The 22,589-nt window shown below is 39.2% G+C and overlaps 2 pseudogenes; one reads left to right on the forward strand and one right to left on the reverse strand.

The window, feature by feature from the left end:
• LOC101822590 overlaps positions 1-5,018 on the reverse strand; it is a 29,842-nt pseudogene extending 24,824 nt beyond the window's left edge.
• Positions 5,019-9,434: 4,416 nt separating this feature from the next.
• LOC101844935 overlaps positions 9,435-22,589 on the forward strand; it is a 34,207-nt pseudogene continuing 21,052 nt past the window's right edge.

Genomic DNA, 22,589 nt, shown 5'->3' on the forward strand with positions numbered 1-22,589 from the left:
ACACATGGACCCACAGAATGTGCTTACAAGCCAGTCCTAACTGACATAGTGTGCTTCAGAGTCAGTGAAAGACTCTGTTTCAAGGGAATATATCAGCAGGATATAGATGAGGATACCCAAATCTTTTCCTGAATTCTATATACATATTGTGTGAATATAAACACACACACACACACACACACACACACACACACACACACACACACATTAGAACAAAAAACCCCGCAGAGTAGAGAAGATATACAGGTAGAGTAGAGTACAGGTAGACTAGCTAGGAGGGACCAGAGGGAAGAAATCGTGGTATCAAGTGATGTGATACTATTTCAGGTAAAACATTGCATATTTTAGAGGATGCAATGTAGAGGAGTGCTGATGTGAACAGCACAGCCTTCAATAGAAGAAAATGGAAAATTTTGAACAGAACATAAAAATTTCAGTGCACTATAAAAAGGAGCTTCATATTTTCAGTTTTTGGAAAACGAAATAAGCACTTTATTTGAAACAAGAGAATACAAGCCCAATACCAGAAATCCTAGAAAAGAGATGGATTATCGTTTAGAAGGCATACATGGTAGAAATTGATCTAAAAAGGAAATATAAACTTAAATGGATCAATTGCTATAGAAACAATAGGAAAGTAATTTATATATTATGTGGTAATGTTATCAATCAGCTCAAATCTAAATATTGTCTTTTTAAAAAATACTACAACATTAAACAATGTAACACAAACCCAAAAGTTAAATACTTTTCTAAATCTTTTCAAAATTTTTTTCTTAACTTTAATTTTTGACTCCAAATAGTATTTTTAAAGCAAATTATCCCCCAGAAAAATAAAATTAAATAATTATGCCTGCTATGGAGTTATTATCTCAAAAACTTACACAAGTGAAGTAAAACACAGAGAACATATAATGTTTGGTTTATTAACATTCCATGTTAATAGAAATCAAATATATAGACAAGAGAAAGGAGCTGCAGTTGCTCCTGGTTAAGAGCCAGGTAAGAATTTGCTACATTGGAAAAACGGAAATGTCTCTGGACTTCACCTTGTTGAGAGTTGTATAACTGCACACTTGCTAAATTTTTTTGAATGTGTATTAACTTGGGTGAATATGTAAATTGTATTTCAAAAAAGCTCATTTTTAAGATAAATGAATGTCAGACAAAGAAACACCAAGACAATTTTGTGAGAATTATGAAACCCTAAATAAATGAATTATTAAATTCCATGAAGAAAATGGGCATATTCCTCACAGCAGAATTTCTTCCAAGAAATCAGATGGTGAAAATCATTAGCAACATAAAGATAAAATAGTAACTAAATTTTATCAGTCATTAACAAGTTTGATTTTCGATAACAAATCACTAAAATGATTTTAATTTAAATGAAATGTAAGGATATCATTATCAGCCAATGTTTTCCTGAAAGTTACAGAAATTTAATAAGAAATAAGTGAGGAAAGGAGTCAATACCATGCTGGGGAAACCCACAGAAACAGCTGACCTGAGCAAGTGGGAGCTTACAGAACCCAGTCTGACAGCTGAGAAACCAGCATAAAACCCCAAATGATGTGACAGACTTGATGATCCCCATGGGAGGCCTCACCCTTCATGAGGAGTGGGGTGGGGGCAATGGGAACATGGGAGGGAGAAGGAACTGAGATTGGCATGTAAAATAAGATTGTTTTTAATTTAAATAAAATTAATTTAAAAAAGAAATACAATTGAAAAGCTATAAAAATAAGAGAAACAGTGGTAAATGATTTTATTTTGCATATAGTTATTTGTAACCAGAGAACCAAAGAGCCCATAATTTAAAAAAATTCTCCTTGGAGAGTGGAGCAGTTATTTATTCCTGGCATACAGAAGAACTCTGGGAACCCATGCACGTGGAGTGATGCTCTCTCAGCCTGGACACATGGGGAAGAACCTGGGCCCTTCCCGGGATGATGTGATGGACCCTGCAAATCCCTCATAGAGGCCCTTTGTTGGGGAAGTCCTGTGTATATGTCAATAGAGCACTGTTAGTCAAAAGGGAAGCAATATAGGTGGGACTAGGAGTCCAGGAGGACTCTGGGAAGGAGGAACACAGGAAGTCGAGATGTAACTGCCATGGGGTAGGAAGCCCGGAAACTTCTCCAGTAAGAGAAATACTTAGATTAACAATTATGGGATAAATACTTAAGTCAGAGCTAGCCAGTAAGAAACAATCAAGGCCAACAGCTTCATAATTAATATAGCCTCCTGTGTGTTTATTTGGGACTGATGCGGCTCTGAAACCAGGCTGGTGAGAAGGCTTCTCTTTATAGCCCTTACCCTTCCTGGGGAACAGAGGGGTGACGGAGTGGGGGTGAGGGGTTGGGAGGATTGGGAGGTGGGGGAGGATCAGAGGGAGAGGGAACTGAAAGTGACATGCATAAATAGTGAAATAAAAAATATATGAAAAAAATTCTTACAGTTGATAAAGAAAACTTGGTAATATTGTTTGATACATGATAGGAACTTTAATAAACCTTTCCTGATACAACACTACACACTCAGAAATTAGAGCAGAATCAAAATTCTATTCTTAATAGAGAAAGCCATGCAATAAAATCAACAATATTATTAGGAATAAACATAACAATAAAGCAATATAGCACTCACTGTAGAAATAAATATGTTTCCTACTAAACTCCTTAAGGTTGTAATTAAATATGAACAAAGAGAAGTAAATAAAGTATTTCATAAGTTTGATGCGAATGTCAGTTGTCTTGAAAGCCGTATATTGGAAGTTTCTGTGTCTTGCTTTAAAATTTTGTTTTGTTAATAAACTTTGTTCTTTAAAATTTCCATGAATGAATATAATATAATCAGGCTACTTTTATAATTCTTTCCCACTCTGTGAGCACCTTTCCCCCTTTATAATCTCTTTCCAACAGTCATGGCTTTGTTGCTGTTGTGTTGCTTCAGAGTTTAAAGGGCCACCTCTGTGACCCTGAGTTTGGAACTACCCTGGGATCATTTGGAACTATAAGTATATCACTAGTAGGCACACAACTGTATACTACAACTTCCCTGTTCCTATAATCTATTAGTCACCAATGGTCAGCAATAAGTGATAAGGGCACACAAGGCCTTTCCCCATATGTAGAAGATTGTGAGAAATTTCCAACCTCCATGTGACCAATATAAATAGGTGCAGCTTCCGTGAGATTGAAACTGTGCTAGTCATATCCCACTTTGTCTTCAGTGTTTTGGATCTTTGCTTCCTGTATTCTAGGCCTTACATTTTTGGTCCCTGCCTGCACAATGCTCCCTTCTTTTTAAGGGGCACAAGAGCTCTCAATCATCCTTTATTCTCAGATGTGAGTATCTACATTTATTTTCATGAACTGCAAGGAGGGTAAGTAGCCTTTGTCTGTAAGAATAAACACAGACATTAACAATGTGATATCACTTTAGCTAAGCAACAATATTAGGTCCCTCCCTAGGGACTAAGATCTCTTAATTCATAGGTCTGAACTAGCTTAACAATACTGGACACTGCTGGGCATTGGTGGCACACGCCTTTAATTCCAGCACTCAGGGGCAGAGACAGGGTGATCTCTGTGAGTTCCAGGACAGCCTCCAAAACAATACAGAGAAACCCTGTCTTGAAAAACAAACAAAACAAAACAAACAAAAACATTATGTCATGTCACTATTGCACTAATGGGTATGCCTTATCTGGCAATTCAGTATTGTAGTTTATAGAATTCACATACCCATTATAATCCATAAATCTTTATTTACAAAACTGGTAAAATTAGCCTAAGTGCTTATATGGATGGAAAAAATTTTTCAAGAAAGGCATACAAAGGTACAGAAAGGGAATTGGCTCACATAAAAATAATATCAAAGCGCAGAAAACTATTTATGATATTCCACTTATTATTTAAGGTCATCATAAAGCAAAATCATGTGCATTTGTGCAAAAAATTTCAAAACTTTTGTGGGACAGTGTGATGACGCAGCATGTAAAGGTAAACTTTATCACCTGGATTTGTTACTCAAGATCTTCATGGTGGAAGGAGAGAACTGGTTCTCACTAGTTGTCCTCTGACTTGCACATGAGTGTCACGATGCATCTTTCCCCACATTGTCCCACACACGCATGCATGTGCTTGTGAACACACACACACAAATGAATGTAATAATTATTATCTAAAACTTTATATGTAAAAGATTCTATACATAAAGCAATTAAATCAATAGTGAATCTGAAAGGTTCAGGCATTATGCTGGCCTTCCCTGTTACCTGGCAAGATGCACTCAGGCAGCACTCTTGCCAGCCCAGAGTTCTGCGAGAACCAGTCTACACGCAGATGCAAAAGACCCCTTTAAAGGACTGACCCCTGCCCTCCTACCCTCTTACGCTCTTTTTTACTCTTGTCTTACTCTCATCATCATCATCTCTCTCTCTCTCTCTCTCTCTCTCTCTCTTTCTCTCTCTCGCTCTCCTGTATCTTATCTCTTTCTCTCTCAGCTCTGCATGGGTTGATTACCTCTCACCCCCCTTTCCTTTCCTGTCCACCAATAAAACTCCACGTGGTATCATTGAGTCACTGTCTGTGTCTCATTACTGGGTAAACCTAGACATTTTAACAACATTGGTTCCCTGACCTGGACAGGCTCTCCCTGTGGCTCTGGCTGCCTGCAGACTTGGCAGATGACCACGAAGGTACCCTGCAACTTCGGACCAAAGGCCCACTTTCCATCGACCAGAATGCTCGATTTTGCATCCAACAGAGGCTGTGATTTGGTAAGGACTCCCTCTAGTCAGTGTAAACATTTCTCTGAACCCTACGGGCCGACCGTTGAGCATCCAGCACCCTTACGGTGTTCTTGGGAACAGGGGGACTCACCCAACCAGGACCTTCAAGGTCACAGTTGACCCATATCATCTGACAATCATTTTCGGTTTGTTTTCCACGGGCAAGACCTATTGGTAATTTTTTCGGCTCCTTACTGAGCTTTCGGTGGCTTTTCGCCATTCGGACTCTGAGTGGGTCCTTTTTTGGGTAGTCTTTTCTGCCCTGGTTAGACTTGGGCTGACAAGTTCTGGATAGTTGATCTTGCCATTTTATTTTCCTTTAGACCGGACTCATGGGTAACGAACCGACAAAGGAAATTGACGCATCCTCTCCTCTGGGATGCCTCTTAATGCCTTAAGTCATCCAGACTCACTTATTTCAGTATATTTTGTGGGACCTCACTAGTCACTGTCAGCGGTCTGGTCAATGGACGGAGTTGCCCTATGTTTAAACTTTTCTCTACCTCTCTACTAATCATTCTCTTCAACATTCTTTCTTCCTCTAATTCTCATTCTTCTAGCTTTAAAAGCTACCTACAAAACTCCCGCCGGTCACAGAGGCTTCCGGCCACTAAACCAATCTCAGGGCAGCAGCTGCCTTCCACCCAGGAGTGCCCTATTTTGTCTCTCCTGTTCATTCAGCTTGGAATAGCAAATTCCTTTTTCATCCAGCTTTGGTTCTACCGTATTTCTTCTCCATACAGATGCCAGCAGCTTACAATGGCCTGGCTTGGGTTAGTGTCTGTTCAGGATACTCTGAGAAATGTACCATCTTGGTGATCTTAACCAAGCAGCCTAACATGCAGCCTAGCTTTGGAAACTTGTTTACTGAGGCCGCCATGTTTACTGCGTGACCTAGCTGTAGGCACACCCACTCAGTCCAGCCAGCTTCTGCCTGCCAAGCCAGCTGACAAGATACAATTCATTTACTTTTTGTCTCTTTTGCACTTTTATTTTTGTCTCTAAGTTCATCTTTCACTGGCCCTGTTGTACATGGCTTGTTTATGGAATACTGTGCCTTTCCAGGGTTCCCTGTCCTATCTACAACAAATCTTCCTTCTCATCACTGACTGTACCTTTAAATCTGTTTGCTACAAGTGTGGGTCAAACACTTTTACCCAATCCTGTTTAATGTATTTATATGTATGTGTAAAAAATAAGGTAACTTTAATTCAACTATACTAAATTATCAAATATTTCTAAATCGTTATATCTTTTAAGTGATGATAAACATTTAAAGTTATAAAGGTCTACTTCAAATTAACAAAGTATTTATACTACCCAGTCATTCCTGCAAGCTGTATACAAAGGTAAAGCTATTACAAAAGAAATTTTTCTGTAGTCATCAATGTACTTAAGACAAGTCACTAAAGATAAATTTTGTCTACTAAGATATACTAAAGAGACAAAGAGTCCTCAAATGCTCAGTGATCTAGAGAGCATGACATTTAAATGTTTTATTTAAAAGCTTTTATAACAGAGAGATAGGCCAGCTGCTGGCACCACCCCATCTCCTCCAAGAAGACTGATAGACAGTGAAGAAACTCCACCCACAATGTGGCAACGCTGACCACTAAGCAATCCTGCCCTTCACCTCAACTGCTTCAAAGGACTCTTCAGGCCTTTAACAAGAGGACAATGGAATCGATTTTCTACACGTTGCTCTGGACAGTGGTAGGAAAGTCTTCCTAAAAAGTCCCCAATCCACAGGTCTCACTATCAGGTGTTTTTGTAGCCTCTGACTTCAACAACAAGGAGGACCTTGGGGGTGGCTGTCCATGCAATCAGGTAACAAGTCTCTCATTCTCCAATCTCAGGTGAAATCTCAAGAACTCTGATGCTTTTGATGGCTGGAAGCTTTGCCACTTTAAAGTAACAGACAAGGCAAAGCTCTGTCATAAAACAGGTTTTAGGAACTGGTATTCTAAGGTTTATCTATATAAGATGGTAATGTAATAAAGTGAGTTGAGACATTAAAAAAATAAAGTGTGTTCCGGCTTCTCTTTCATTATACTACTTTTCATTGTCTTAACATTAATCAATAAAGTCTGATAAGCTACTAATCTAACTCTAACAGAGTGCTAAACAACTATACCACTACAAGCTCATAATTAAGGTTCTTTTCATTGTACTAAAAATATCTCAGTTTTAAAAATGTTAATGTTTTCAGTCACATCATTTCTAACACAAATATGCTGCTAATATGTCTTATACTTGAGTTTTCAAAAACTCAAAGAATTCTTGTAAGTTCCAGAAAGCCAAATTGGACCCATCCAAACAGGTCAGATTCACTCCAGATATTATTCAACCTTTCTCAGGTCCTGGGACTCCCTTCCCTTATCTTGGGACCCCTCAAGAACCTCTCCCTCATCGTACAAACTTCCCCTCAAATATCAATAACTAAGAAAAAAATTTTTAACCTAAGTTTGTCCTCTACTCTGCTAACATCTTGCTAGATCCACAGAGATGCCAGAGTTTCAGACAGCCAGGACTACAACGGAACAATCAGCTATTCCAGATGTGGCAACACTTCAGCTTTCTCAGGTTCCCCCAAAGATGGTCAAATGTCCCCAGTCAGCAGGAAGCAGTCTTAAGATATCAATGTCCTTAATCCCTAGCCTGCCACATCTAACACCCCCATCTCTTTTTAATCATAAATAAAGGTGGGAATGAAAGGTTCAGGTATTACGCTGGCCTGCCCTGTTACCTGGCAAGATGCAATCAGGCAGCACTCTGGCCAGCCCAGAGTTCTGTGAGAACCATGAAGGTGCAAAGAGCCCCTTTGAAGGACTGACCCCTGCCCACTTAAGCTCTCTCTTACTCTTTTACTCTCGTCTTCCTCTCCATCTCTCTTCTCTCTTACTCTCATCTCTCTCTCTTTTACTTTCTCTCTTATTCTCTTTATCTCATCCTCTCTCTCTCTCTCTCTCTCTCTCATATCTTTTCTCTCTCTCTCTCTCTCAGCTCTGCATGGGTTGGTTACCTCTCACCCCCCTTTCCTTCCCTGTCCACCAATAAAACTCCATGTGGGATCGTTGAGTCACTGTCTGTGTCTCGTTACTGGATAAACCCAGACATTTTAACAACAGAATCTGTAGGAAAGTTTAATATAAATATTGTGAGTTCCATCCATTTCATATAAAGAACCCTTTCAAATATCCCAATAGAAAGATTAGCAATGTCTACAAAGGAGTGATGTGCAAAGGCATTTCTCAACAGCCACCAAACACTAAGCTGCTCAACCTCACTGGTGAATGCAAATTAGAGAAGTGAGATATCCCTTTACACCCATCAGACTGGCATGCATCAAGCAGAGCAATAACACCTTTTGTTGGCAGGCTACAAAGCAAGGAGTATTTTAATATATTGCTGGTGGAAATGTGCATTATTATAGCCTGTTTTGGAAAGCAATCTGGCAATATCTATTAAGTTAAAAACATCTCTTAACCCAGACTTCCCACTGAGAGAACCTATCCCAGGAAAACAAATGCTTCAGTAGGTAAGAATACACTGCCAGTGATAATTATTGCATTGTTTGTTTAAAAAAATAAACCTTGTGGCCAAATGGATTCTGATTAGTACAGGAATTGTTGGCTATTGTCAATAATACACAAAATGATGCAATTCCATACTATATAAGTTGACTTAGAACAATTTCCCTGATGCCCTGCTGTGTAGAAAAATCAGAATGCACAGTCACACTTAATATGACCTCATTTTCATTCTATGTATTATATGAACATGTTCTTAAATATATATTTATTTGTTCATGTATGTATGTATCATGTATTACCCTATCTACCTTTGGGTATTTAACTAGATACAGGTATATTATACATGGGATTATTAAATGGATCATGTGAGAGTGGTAGTAGGAAGTGGCAAGGGAAAGAAACAGTATGAAAAGGAAATATGCATTAGATATAACATGTGTGATACCTTAAGGGGTATACATCCTATATAATCTCCTCCCTGAAGTGTACATGCACTTGTTACCTGTGTCTAAACAGCAGAGGATGGCAGAGTGTTAGGATGTCACATCTAATTTTTCTCTTCCTAAATGAGTGTTTCCGTTGACTCTCCTTTAGGGGCTTTCATGAAATATGTTGCAGCTACACAGAGGTATATGGGTAAGGGGCTTTTCTATGTCAGGCAGTCAGAAACCAACTCCTGTTATCAATAATCAGAACTTGGAGATAAGTCTTCATCACTTCTGCTGTGCCCACTGTGCAGCCTGTGTCTGAGAATGTGCGGAGTGTGTCTGGATTGATGACACAGAGACCCATCGGTGGTGCAAAGAAAACTTCAAGAAGGCTTTTCAGAAATCTCCTAAAGAAGGCTCTACTTTATTCCTACCCTGACTGGTTATATATACCCTGACACCAGAGATGGCGGTGGGTGGGTTGGTCAGGAAGAGGTAGTTAGTCTTTGGAAAAGGTCAAGATAAGGGTATTGCTGTGGGTGAGCCCTTTTTAGGAACTTATTGCTCCAGGCACCGTACTGTCTTGCAGCTGCCTGCTCCCAGGCTGATGGAGAAGTGGGCCTCCAGCCAAGGTCTGTTGTTCCCACAACTTCAGCCTGTGAAGGAGACCACAGCATGGCTGATAACTTTACAGCAGACTTGAAGAACTTACATAAGCTCTCTGGACTTTTGACCCTGGGAGAGCCTGTAAGGTCAGAAGGAAAAGCAATTGGTATCATAAAGTATTTAAGGATACACATAAAATCCTGCATATTTTTAAAAAGATTATTTTTAACGTACCTATCTTTACCAAAACCAGTACTTCTTCAGAAATTCAGTATCATATCCAAAGGCCACAAACAACACTGAAAGGTAAGTACTATCACCCTCTTTGAGGAGAGGATCCAAGACTTAGTGACTTGCTGGAGGCCAACGTGCTTGCTGTTTGGTCAAAGAGAGAAATGAACAGGATGACCAACATCAAAGTCTTGCTTTGTGGTTGTACATTGAGTACTTCTCTCATCCATCCAACTGAAGCACACACACTCAGAACAAAAACAAAAAAATAAAACAAAACCGAAAATAAAACAAGCAAAACCTCTAAATTGTTCTTGCTAAAGTAGCCTGGTAATTTTCTAAATATCTTTTTGACATTTTGCCCTTAAACATGAAAAGTTTATAGCATGTAGAGATGGCCTCCAATTGTCACCTGAGGAGCCTTGTCTTTTTTTTATTTGAGAAGCTTTCTTATTTACATATCAATGCCCCCACTCTATTGCCCTCCCATTCTACCAAGCTCCCCACTGATCCCCCAACCAACCCCTAACAACTGCCCAAGGATAGTAAGTAAGACTCTTCATGGGAGACCATCAAAGTCTGTCACATCATGTGGGGGAGGGCATAGGCCCTCTTTCTTGTATCTGGGCTGGAATAGTATCCCTCCACAGGAAATGGGCTCCCAAAGTCCATTTGTGCTCTAGGGATAAACACTGGCTCCACTGTTAGAGGACCCATAGACTTCCTAGGCCTCCTAGCTGGCACCCACATTCAGAGGGCTTGGTTCAGTCCAATGCTGGTTCCCCAGCTTTAGAACTAGGGTCTCTGTTCTCTCACTAGGTCAGGTCAACTGTTGCTGCAGGTTTCTCCAGCATAGTTTTGGCTCCTTTGCTCATCCCTCCTCCCTCTCTGCAACTGGATTCCAGGAGTATGACTTGGTGTTCAGCTGTGGATGCCTGTTTATGCTTCAATCAGCTACTAGATGAAGGCTCTAGGAATGGCAACCAAGGTAGTCATCAATCTCATGTTTCACACCTATAGCAGAAGATCATCAAAGGCAGCCTCTCCAACATTGACTAGATTCTCAGTTGGGGTCATCCCTTTGGAACCCAGAACATGTCCCCAGTGCCAAACTTCTCTCCAAACCTATACAGGCTCCCTTTATCAAGGCATCTCCTTTCTTGTACCCCTCTATTCTGCCCCTGTCTCAGTACTTCTGTTTCCTCCCCCCACACCTTCTCCCCCATTCCCCTTCCCACCTTCCTCCTCTCTCCCCCCATGGGCCCAAATTGTTCAGGAATTCTTGTCCCCTGACCTCCTTTGGGGGACCATGAGTTCTTCACTTTGGGTTCTTCTTGTTTTCTAGTTCTCTGGTGGTGTGGATTGTCCTTTGCTGGAAGTCCTGTGCTCTATGTCTAATTTCCATATATGAGTGACTACATACCCTGCTTGTCTTTCTGTGATTGGGTTACCTTGCTCCAGTTTCATCCATTTGCCTACAAATTTCAAGATGTCACTGTTTTTTTTCCCCCACTGGGTAATGCTCCACTTTTTAAATGTACCATATTTTCTCAATCTGTTCTTCAGTTGAGGGGCATCTAGGTTGCTTCCAGGTTCTGGCAATTACAAACAACGCTGTTATGAACATAATTGAACATGTGTCCTTGTAGTATGAATGTGCGGTATTTGGGTATATGCTCAAGAGTGGAATTGCTAGATCTCAAGGTAGACTGATTCCCATTTTCCTGATTTCCAAAGTGGTCATAAAAGATTGCACACCCACCAGCAATGGATGAGGTCTCCACTTTCTTCTCATCCTCTCCAGCATAGACTGTCATTGGGGTTTTTATTTTAGCCATTCTAACCTATGTAAGATGGTATTTCAGAATGTTTTGAGATGCATTTCCCTGATGGCTAAAGATGTTGAGTGCTTTCTTAAGTGTCTTTCAGCCATTTTAGATTCCTCTATTGAGAATTCTCTATTTAATTGAGCACCCCACTTTTTAATTGGATTGTTTGGTTTTTTGTTGGCTAGGTTTGTATATTTTTGAAATCATCCCTCTGTCAGATGTGGGGTGGCAAAGATCTTTTCCCATTCTGTAGCCTATAAGTGAAAAACCTCTATAGTAAGAACTTTGAGTCTTTAAAGAAAGAAATTAAAGAAAATATGAGAAAATGGAAAGCTCTCTCATGTGCTTACATAGGTAGGATCAATATAGTAAAAATGGCAATCTTGCCAAAAACAATCTAAAGATTCAATGTAATTCCCATTAAAATCCCAACTCAATTCTTCACTGACCTTGAAAGAACAATACTCAAATTTATATGGGAAAACAAATAGTCCAGGATAGCCAAAACAACCCTGTAAAGCAAAGGAACATCCAAAGGCATCACCATCCTTGACTTCAAGCTCTATTATAGAGCCATAGTCATGAAAACAGCTTGGTATTGGCACAAAAGTAGACAGGTAGACCAATGGAATCGAATTAAATAACCTGATTAAAAACCCACACACTACGAACACCTGATTTTTGACAAAGAAGCTACAGTTATACAATGGAAAAAAAAGAAAACATCTTCAACAAATGGTGCTGGTATAACTGGATATTGGCATGTAGAAGACTGCAGATAGATCCATATCTATCACCATGCACAAAACGTAAGTCCAATTGGATCAAAGTTCTCAACATAAATCCAGCCATACTGAACCTGTTAGAAGAGAAAGTGGGAGGTACCCTTGAACGAATTGGTAGCAGAAACTGCTTCCTGAACATAACACCTGTAGCATAGATACTGAGATAGACAATTAATAAATGGGATCTCCTGAAACTGAGAAGCTTCTGTAAGGAAAGGACACAGTCAACAAGCAACTTTGTCTTAACTCTTTTTACTGTTCACACTACAGTACAGTTCAGGAAGTGGCATTTGTGCCGTTTAGAACAGATGCAAGAAAATGGATCTAAGACTGAGTGAGATATGGAGAGTCAGTGGCTGGGCTTTGAGAAAGAAACCCAAAGTTAAAGTTTTCCAAAATGAGCCCTGAAAATGTTCAGGGAGTGTTTTACTGGATGATCAGTACTTGGCACAGTAGGTAAAGCACCTGCCATAAAGCCAGACTATCCTAATTTAATGCTAATTACTATATAGTGAGGCAGAGAACTCACTTTTTGCAGGTATCCTCTGACCATCACAAATGCCCATATATGTGTTCTCATATGTTCTATGAAATAAATAAATAGTTTGTAAATGAGAGTGATTGGTGCTTTACTAGTTTGCAGAAATATGAACTGAAATTTGAAAAATGACCTAAGACTATACAAAATTTAAAAACTATTTTATATGGATCATTGACAGACATACATTGAAATTTCAAGCTGACTTTGTCAAGTATTCTGTATATTAATAGTTCATTCTCCACCACCATGTAGAAATTCCCCTCTGTTCTTTTAATTCCAGTCTTAACATGTTCTACAGTCAACTTGACATTGCACTTCTATGCTATTCATAAACAGTGAGTTGATGATCAGTTTAGGATGTTCTGTGAATATGAACTAAGATTTTCAAAAACATTTGCTAGAATTATATGAATATTCCTTCTAAAAGCAAAATCTAAGGTACCTGGTATGCTTCCTAAATAGTAAATGTAAATTATAAACATTTATTTAAGTATTAAACAAGTGACAAAACCAGATTTAAACAATGTACATCCACTAATACATTCCTACGGAAAGTACTGGAAAGAAAGCTCCAATAAGGAAGTTAAGTACACTCACAAAAAGACAGGCAATAGATAATCCCACTTTACCAAAAGCCAAAAGAAAAAACAGGGAATCCACAAATACCACCAAAACCAACAAATCCAAAGCAAACAAAAATTAACAATCAAATCGTCCTTAATTTCCTCAATATCAATGCACTTAACTTGCCTATAAAAAGGCACAGGCTAACTGAATGGATATGAAGACAGAATCCATCCTTCTGCTGCATACAAGAAACACACCTAAACTTCAAAGACAGACATTACCTCAGAGTAAAGGGATGGGAAAAGATTTTCTAATCATATGGACCCAAGAAACAAGCTGGTATAACTATTCTAATATCTAACAAATTAGACTTTAAACTAAAATCAGTCAAAAGAGATGAGGAAACTAATTTCATATTCATGCCAGGAAAAATCCATCAGGATGAAGTCTCAATTCTGAACATCTATGCCCCAAATACAAAGGCACACACTTTTGTAAAAGAAACATTACTAAAACTCAAATCACACATAAAACCTCACACACTTATAGTTGGAAACTTCAACACCCAACTTTCAACACTAGACTGAACCACCAGACAGAAACTTAACAAAGAAATAAAAAAACTAACATGTTATGACTCAATTGGTTTTAACAGACATCTATAGAGCATTCTATCAAAAAACAAAAGAATATACCTTCTTCTAAGCACCACATGAACCTTCTCTAAAATTAACCACATAATCAGCAACATAGCAAAATTCAACAAATACAAAAAAATTGGAATAACCCTGTAATATGTATTCTTTTCTGCCAACTGCCTGGATCCTGCTACTGTCTCTGTCCCTAAATAACACACCAGACACTATATTAATTATGAAGCTATTGGCCATTTACTATGATTTCTTAGTGGCTAACTTTGACTTAAGTATTAACCGTAATTACTAATACATATTTTTATAAGGTCTTATCTTACTGAGGATGGAGCCTTATGCATCCCCTCTTCTCGGGATCATATGACAACTCTCCACTCTTGATTATATTTCCCAGAATCCTAGTCCCACCTATCTGCTTCCCCATTGGCCAACATTGCTATATTGCAATAAGACTATATATACACAGAAGGAATTTCCCCATCATAGCCCCCTGCATCTTGTCAGATGACCTTGCATAAAGTAAGTATTCAACAACAACACAAATCAAAGAAAACCTACAAACACATGGAAATTGAACAATGAGCAATTGCACCATTGCTGGGTCAAGGAAGAAATAAAGAAAGAAGTTAAAAACATCACTGAGAATGAAGAGACAAAATGCCCAAACTTATGTGACACTTTGAAATAGTACTAAAAGGAAAGTTCATAGCACTAAGTGCCCCCATGAAGAAACTGGAGAATAGTCACACTAGAGAACTAACAGCATAACTGAAAGCTCTAGAACAAAAAGAATCAAACTCATGCTGGAGGAGTAGACACCAGGAAATAATCAAGTTGAGGGTTGAAATCAATAAAGTAGCAACTAGGAAAATAATACAAAGAATAAATATAACAATGAGTTGGTTGTTGGAAACATTCAACAATATAAAAAAAAACTTTATCCAAATAAACAAAAGGCAAGCAAGAGAAAATGCAATTCAATGAAATCAGGAATGAAAGGGGGACACAACAACAGACACTGAGGAAATCCAGAGAAATATCAGGTCATATTTTGAAAACCTGTACTCCACAAAATTTGAAAATTTAAAGGAAATGGGCAATTAACTGGATAGGCATTACTGCCAAAATTAATAGATGAGCAATTTAAACGGGCCTATAACACCAAATGAAATAGATGCAGTCCTCAAAAGTCTCTGAGCCCAAAAACAAAACAAAGCAAAACAAAACAAAAAAACCAAGGCCAAGATGGTTTCAGTGCAGAATTCTACCAGAAATTCAAATAACAGCTAATACTAATACTCCTCACATTGTTCCACACAATAGAAACAGAAGGTTCATTACCAACCTCGTCTTAGAATCCTACAATTACCTTGGTATCCACACAAAAACACAACTAAGAAAGCAAATGGCAGGCAAATATCCCCCATGAACATTAATGCAAAAATACTCAATAAAATACTGGCAATTCAGGAGACAGCTACAGAGACTCCCTCCCGGCAGGAGCCTATGCGCCCCAGACCCTGGTCTTCTCTTCCACCAATGAGAACAAGGGACCAGGTAAACCAGGCCCTGTATCTGGGCCTGCCTTCAAATGCCTGGGGACTGCCACAGAGACTTCCCTCCTAGCACTAGCCTAGGCACCCCTGTTTCCTGGTTTTCTTCTCTACCCACTGGACCAGGCAATTCGGGGTCTGTTTCTGGGCCTGTGCTCTAGTTCCTAGAGACTGCCACCGAGTCTCCCCTCCAGGTGGGAGCCTATGAACCCCAAATCCCTGTTCTTTTTCTCTACCAGGGAACCAGGACTAGGACCAGGAAGAGGAGAACTACCAGAGTATTGGACTTGCTTGTACCTACCTAAAGGGTACTCTGGCCCCTGACCACCAGGCCACTAAGAGGCTCTTTTTGCACCCACTAGAAAAAGGGAAGGGAAAGAGACAATGCAAAAACACACTCAGCAACAAAACAAAACAAAAAAAAAAACAAATATGACACCACCAGATTCCAGAGACTCCACACCAACAAGACTCCAACATTCCAATGCAAATGAAGCAGAAGAGAATGACCTTAAAAATAACTTCATGAAAATGATAGAGGCCCTCAAAGAGGATATAGGAAAATCCCTCAAATAAATGGAAGAAAAAAAAACCAAAAAATGCAAGAAATGGAAGAAAAAACAAACCAAAAAATTCAAAAAAAGCAACAAATAGATGAAAAGACAAAACAAAAATAGAAACAATTCAAACAGTGCAACAGTTGAAAACTGAAATAGAGACAATTAAAAAAACACACAATCTAAAGGAAGGCTGAAAATAGAAACCTGGGTAAATGGTCAGGTACTACAGATTCAAGCACAAAAAACAGAATCCAAGAGATGGAAGAGAAAATCTCAGATGTTGAAGATACACTACGACGAACTGATTCATCAACCAAAGAAAATCTTAAGTCCAACAAATCCCAAACACAAAACATCCAGGAAATATGGGACACCATGAAATTACCAAACCTAAGAATAATAGGTATAGAAGAAGGTGAAGAAAACAACCACAAAGGTGCAGAAAATATATTCAACAAAATCATGGAACTCTGAAAGCCAGAAGGTCCTTGATCGATATTTTAATAACACTAAGAGACCATGGATGCCAGCCCAGACTACTATAACCAGTAAACCTTTCAATCACTATAGATGGAGAAAACAAGATATTCCATGACAAACCTAGATTAAAGCAATATATCTAACCCAGCCCTACAGAAAGTTCTGGAAGGAAAACTCCAACCCAAGGAAGTTAATTACAACCAGAAAAACATAGCCATTAGATAATCCCACTTTACCAATAGTCTACAAACTAACGAAAATTGAATAATGCACAATTGCACTATTCCTGCATCAAAGAAGGAATAAAAAAAAAGAAATTAAAGACTTCCTAGAATTCAGTGAGAATAAAGACACAATATACCTAAACATATGGGACACTTTGAAAGCATTGCTACGAGGGAAGTTCATAGCACTAAGTGCCCACATGAAAAAACTGGAGAATAGTTACACTAGAGAATTAGCAACACAGCTGAAAACTCTAGAGCACAAAAAAGCAAACTCACCCATGATTCCTTTAAAATCATGAATGAGACAAGGATTTTCACTCTCTCTAAACCTCTTCAATATTGTACTTGACAAATGGAGATCAAGGGGACATAAATTGGAAAGGAAGAAGTCAAATTTTCACTATTTGCAGATGATATGATAGTTTACATAAGTGATCCAAAAAGCTCTACCAGTGAACTCCTACCTCTGATAAATACTTTCAGCAAAGTGGCAAGATACAATATCAACTCAAAAAAATCAGTAGCCCTACTATATACAGATGATAAAGGGACTGAGAAAGAAATTGGAGAAACATCACACTTTACAATTGCCACAAACAACATAAAATACCTTGGGGTAACACTAACCAAACAAGTGAAAGACCTGTATCACAAGAACTTTGAGTCTTTAAAGAACGTAATAAAAGAAGACATCAGAAAATGGAAAGATCTCTCATGCTCTTGGATAGGTTGGATCAACGTAGTAAAAATGGCAATCCTGCCAAAAGCAATCTAAAGATTCAATGCAATCCCCATTAAAATACCAGCAGAATACATCACAGACATTGAAAGAAAAATAATCAATTTTGTATGGAAAAACAAAAGACCCAGGATAGTCAAAATAACCTTATTCAACAAAGCAACATATGGAGGCATCACCATCACTGACTGCAAGCACTATTATAGAGCTGTAGTCCTGAAAACTGCTTGGTGTTGGCAAAACAATTGACAGGTAGACCAATGGAATCAAATTGAACACTCTGATATTAACCCATACATGTGTGAACAACTTATTTTCGACAAAGAAGCTAAAAATATACAATGGAAAAAAGAAAGAATCTTCAACAAATGGTGCTGGCATAACAGGATGCTGGCATGTATAAGAATGTGAATATAATACATGGGACCTACTGAAACTGAGAAGCTTCTGTAAGGCAAAGGACACAGTCAACAAGAGAAAAAGGCATCCCACAGAAAGGGAAAAGATATTCTCTAGCCCCATATCTGACAAAGGGCCAATCTCCAAAATTCACAAAGAATTCAAGAAGCAAGTCTCCAAAACACCAAAGGATCCAATTAAAAAGTGGGCTACAGAACTACATATAGAATTCTCAATAGAGGAGTCTAAAATGGCTGAGAGGCACTTGAGAAAGTAGTCAACATCCCTAGCCTTCAGGGAAATGCAAATCAAAACAATTCTGAGATACCATCTTACTGTTGTCAGAATGGCTAAAATAAAAAAAAAACAGGACACTTTATGCTGGAGAGGTTGTGGAGAAAGGGGAACACTTATCCACTGCTGATGGGTGTGCCAACTCATACAGCCACTTTGGAAATCAGTATGGAGATTCCTCAGAAAAATGTGAATCAATCTACCACAAGACCCAGCAATTTTACTTTTAGGCATATATCCAAAAATGCATTCATACATCAAGGGCATCTGTTCCACTATGTTCATAGTAACATTATTTGTAATAGCCAGAACTTGGTGGCAACCCAGATGCCCCTCAACCAAAGAGTGCATAGAGAAAATGTAGTATATTTGCACAATGGAGTACTATTCAGCAGAAAAAAACAATGGAATCCTGAAATTTGCAGGCAAATGGATGGCACTAGGAGAAACCATACTGAGTGAGGTAACCCACTCACAAAAAGACCAACATGGTATGTATTCTCTCATGTATGTATTTTAGACAAAGATCTGTGGAGTGCCCACCTACAATGTCACGGCCAGAGAGTTTGGAGAACAAAACCTTTATCCAATAGCTGATGGAAGCAGCAGCAGACTCCCACAGCTAAACACTGAGCTTAACTCAAAGAACCCAGTGGCAGAGAGGGAGGACTGATGAGCAAAGGGATTAAGACTCTGCTGGTTTAGCCTGCAGAAACAACTGACCTGACCATTCCTGAATCCCAGACTGATGGCTGGAATCCAGCATGGGACTGATCAAGACCCTGTTACGTGAGTGTCAGTGAGGAGGCCTAGACAATCTATGGGATTTATCCCTGGCATACAAATGGACGTTGGGTGACCATCCCACAATGAGAGATGCACTCTCACCTTCGACTCTTGGGGGACGGTCTAGGCCCTTCCCTGAATGAAATGACAGACTATGGATACCCCCATGGAAGGCCTCACCCTCTCTGGGGAAATGAGGGGTTATTGGGCAGGTTGGTGGGAGGGTGTGGGAGAAAGGCAGGGAAAGGGAGAGGGACCTGGGATTGATATGTGAAGCAACCTTGTTTCTAATTTAAATTTAAAAATAAAAATTAAAAAAACAAAAGAAAAAAATACTGGCAATTCGACTCCAAGAACACATTAGATAAATAGTCTACCATGATCAAGTGGGCTTCATCCCTTGGATGCAGGGATAGTACAACATACAAAAATCTAGCAATGTAACCCACCACATAAACAAACTGAAAAGAAAAACCACATGGTCATCACACTTGATGCTAAAAATCTTTTGACAAAATCCAACACCCTTTCATGGTAAATGTCCTGGAGATCAGGGATAACAGAAACATACCTGAACATAATAAAATCAATATACAGTAAACCAACAGTTAACATCAAACCAAATGGAGAGAAACTCAATGCAATTCCTCTAAAATTAGGAATAAGACAGGGCTATTGACTCTTTACATATTTCTTCAATATTGTACTTGAAGTTCTAGCAATAAGACAAGAAAAGGAGATCAAGGGTTACAAATTGTAAAGGAAGAGATCAAACTTTCACTATTTGCAGATGATATGGTAGTTTACATAAGTGACCCAAAAAACTCTAGCAGGGAACTCCTACATCTGATAATCACCATCAGCAAAGTTGCAGGGTACAAGATTAACTCAAAATAAAAATCACTAGCCCTATAATAGAGCTTGAGGTCAGGGATGGTGATGCCTCCGGACGTTGCCTTGTTGAACAGGGTTGTTTTGGCTATCCTGGGTCTTTTGTTTTTCCTGAAAACAGCTTGGTATTGGCACAAAAATAGACAGGTAGACCAATGGAATCGAATTGAAAATCCGGGTATTAACCCACACACATACGAACATCTGATCTTTGACAAAGAAGCTAAAAATATACAACGGAATAAAGAAAGCATCTTCAACAAATGGTGCTGGCATAATTGGAGACTGGCATGTAGAAGAATGCAGATCGATCCATGTCTATCGCCATGCACAAAACTTAAGTCCAAATGGATCAAAGACCTCAACATAAATCCAGCCACACTGAACCTCTTAGAAGAGAAAGTGGGTGGTACCCTTGAACGAATTGGTACAGGAGACAGCTTCCTGAACATAACACCAGTAGCACAGGCAGTAAGATCAACAATTAATAAATGGGACCTACTGAAACTGAGAAGCTTCTGTAAGGCAAAGGACACAGTCAGCAAGACAAAAAGGCAGCCCACAGAATGGGAAAAAATATTCACTAATCCCACATCTGACAGAGGGTTGATCTCCAAAATTTACAAAGAACTCAAGAAGCAAGTCTCCAAAACACCAAAGGACCCTATTAAAAAGTGGGCTGCAGAACTAAATAGAGAGTTTTCAATAGAGGAGTCTAAAATGGCTGAGAGGCACTTGAGAAAGTGCTCAACATCCTTAGCCATCCGGGAAATGCAAATCAAAACAACTCTCAGATACCATCTCACCCCTGTCAGAATGGCTAAAATCAAAAACACCAATGACAATTTATGCTGGAGAGGATGTGGTGAAAGGGGGACACTCCTCCATTGCTGGTGGGAGTGCCAACTGGTTCAGCCACTTTGGAAATCAGTGTGGAGATTCCTCAGAAAAATGGGAATAAACCTACCACAAGACCCAGCAACTCCACTCTTAGGTATATATCCAAAAGATGCCCATTCATACAACAAAGATGTCTGTTCCACTATGTTCATAGCAGCTTTATTTGTAATAGCCAGAACGTGGAAGCAACCTAGATGTCCCTCACCCAAAGAGTGGATAGAGAAAATGTGGTACATCTACACAATGGAGTACTATTCAGCAGAAAAAAATAATAGAATCATGAGATTTGCAGGCAAATGGATGACACTAGAAGAAACCATCCTGAGTGAGGTAACCCAGTCACAAAAAGAGAAACATGGCATGTACTCTCTCATATATGGATTTTAGACATAGATCTGGGGAGTGCCAGCCTACAATCCTATGGCCAGAGAGTCTGGGAAACAGAAACTTTATTTAGTGGCTGATCGAAGAAGAGGCAGACTCCCTTGGTTAAGTACTGAGCTGAACTCAAGAAAGCCAGTAACAGAGAGGGAGGACTGATGATCAAAGGGATTAAGACTGGGCTGGTTTAACCCCCAGAAACAGCTGACCAGACAAAGGTTAACTCTTGAATCCCAGGCATTAGCCTGGGAAGCCAGCATGGGACTGATCAAGACCCCCTGAATCTGGGTGTCAGTGAAGAGGCCTAGGAAATCTACTGAGCCTTGGGCAGCAGATCAGTACCCATCCCAAGTATACACACGGACTTTGGACTCCCATAGAACAATGTAAGGTGCACTCTCACCCTGAACTCTTGGGGAAGGGTCTAGGCCCTGCCCTATATGAAATGACACACTATGCACACCCCCATGGAGGGCCTCACCCTCCCTGGAGAAATAAGGGGATAACGGGGGGGGGGAGGGCACGGGAGGAAGGGAGGGAATGGGAGAGGGACCTGGAACTGACTTGTGAAGCAACCTTGTTTCTTATCTAAATTTAAACTGGAAAATAAAATTAAAAAAAATCACTAGCCCTACTATCTACAGACTACAAATGGGCTGAGAAAGAAATCAGAGAAACATCACCTTTTACAACAGCCACAAACAACATACAATATCTTGGGGGTAACACTAACCAAACAAGTGAAAACTTTATTTTCTCCTTTTTTTTATTTTAATTGGAAAAATTCTGACAACAGGCTGATTTCCAAAATACACAAAGAACACAAGAAGCTAGTCACCAAAACACCAACCCAATTAAAGAGTGGTTTATAGAACTAAATAGAGAATTCTCAATAGAGTAATCTAAAATAACTGACAGACACATAAGAAAGTGCTCAACATCCTTAACCATCAGGGAAATACAAATCAAAACAACTCTGAGATACCATCTTACTCTTGTCAGAATGGCTAAAATCAAATCACCAATGACAGTTTATTCTGGAGAAGATGTGGAGAAAGGGGAACACTCCTCTATTAGTGATGGGAGTGCAAACTGGTACAGCCACTTTGGAAATCAGTAAGGTGGTTTCTCCTGAAAATGGAGATCAGTCTACCACAAGAACCAACAATTCATCTCTTAGGCATATACTCAAAGGATGCACACTTATACAACAAGGACATCTCTTCAACTATGATCATATCAGCCTTGTAATAGCCAGAACCTGGAAGCAACATAGTTGCCCTTCAACTGAAGAATGGATAAAGACAATGTGGTACATTTACACAATGGAGTACTACTCAACAGAAAAAGTAATGGAAACTTGAAATTTGCAGACAAATGGATGGAACTAGAAGAAACCATCCTGAAT

This window comes from Mesocricetus auratus, unplaced genomic scaffold (genome assembly GCF_017639785.1).
Source record: "Mesocricetus auratus isolate SY011 unplaced genomic scaffold, BCM_Maur_2.0 Super-Scaffold_4256, whole genome shotgun sequence".
Classification (NCBI taxonomy): Eukaryota; Metazoa; Chordata; class Mammalia; order Rodentia; family Cricetidae; genus Mesocricetus; species Mesocricetus auratus.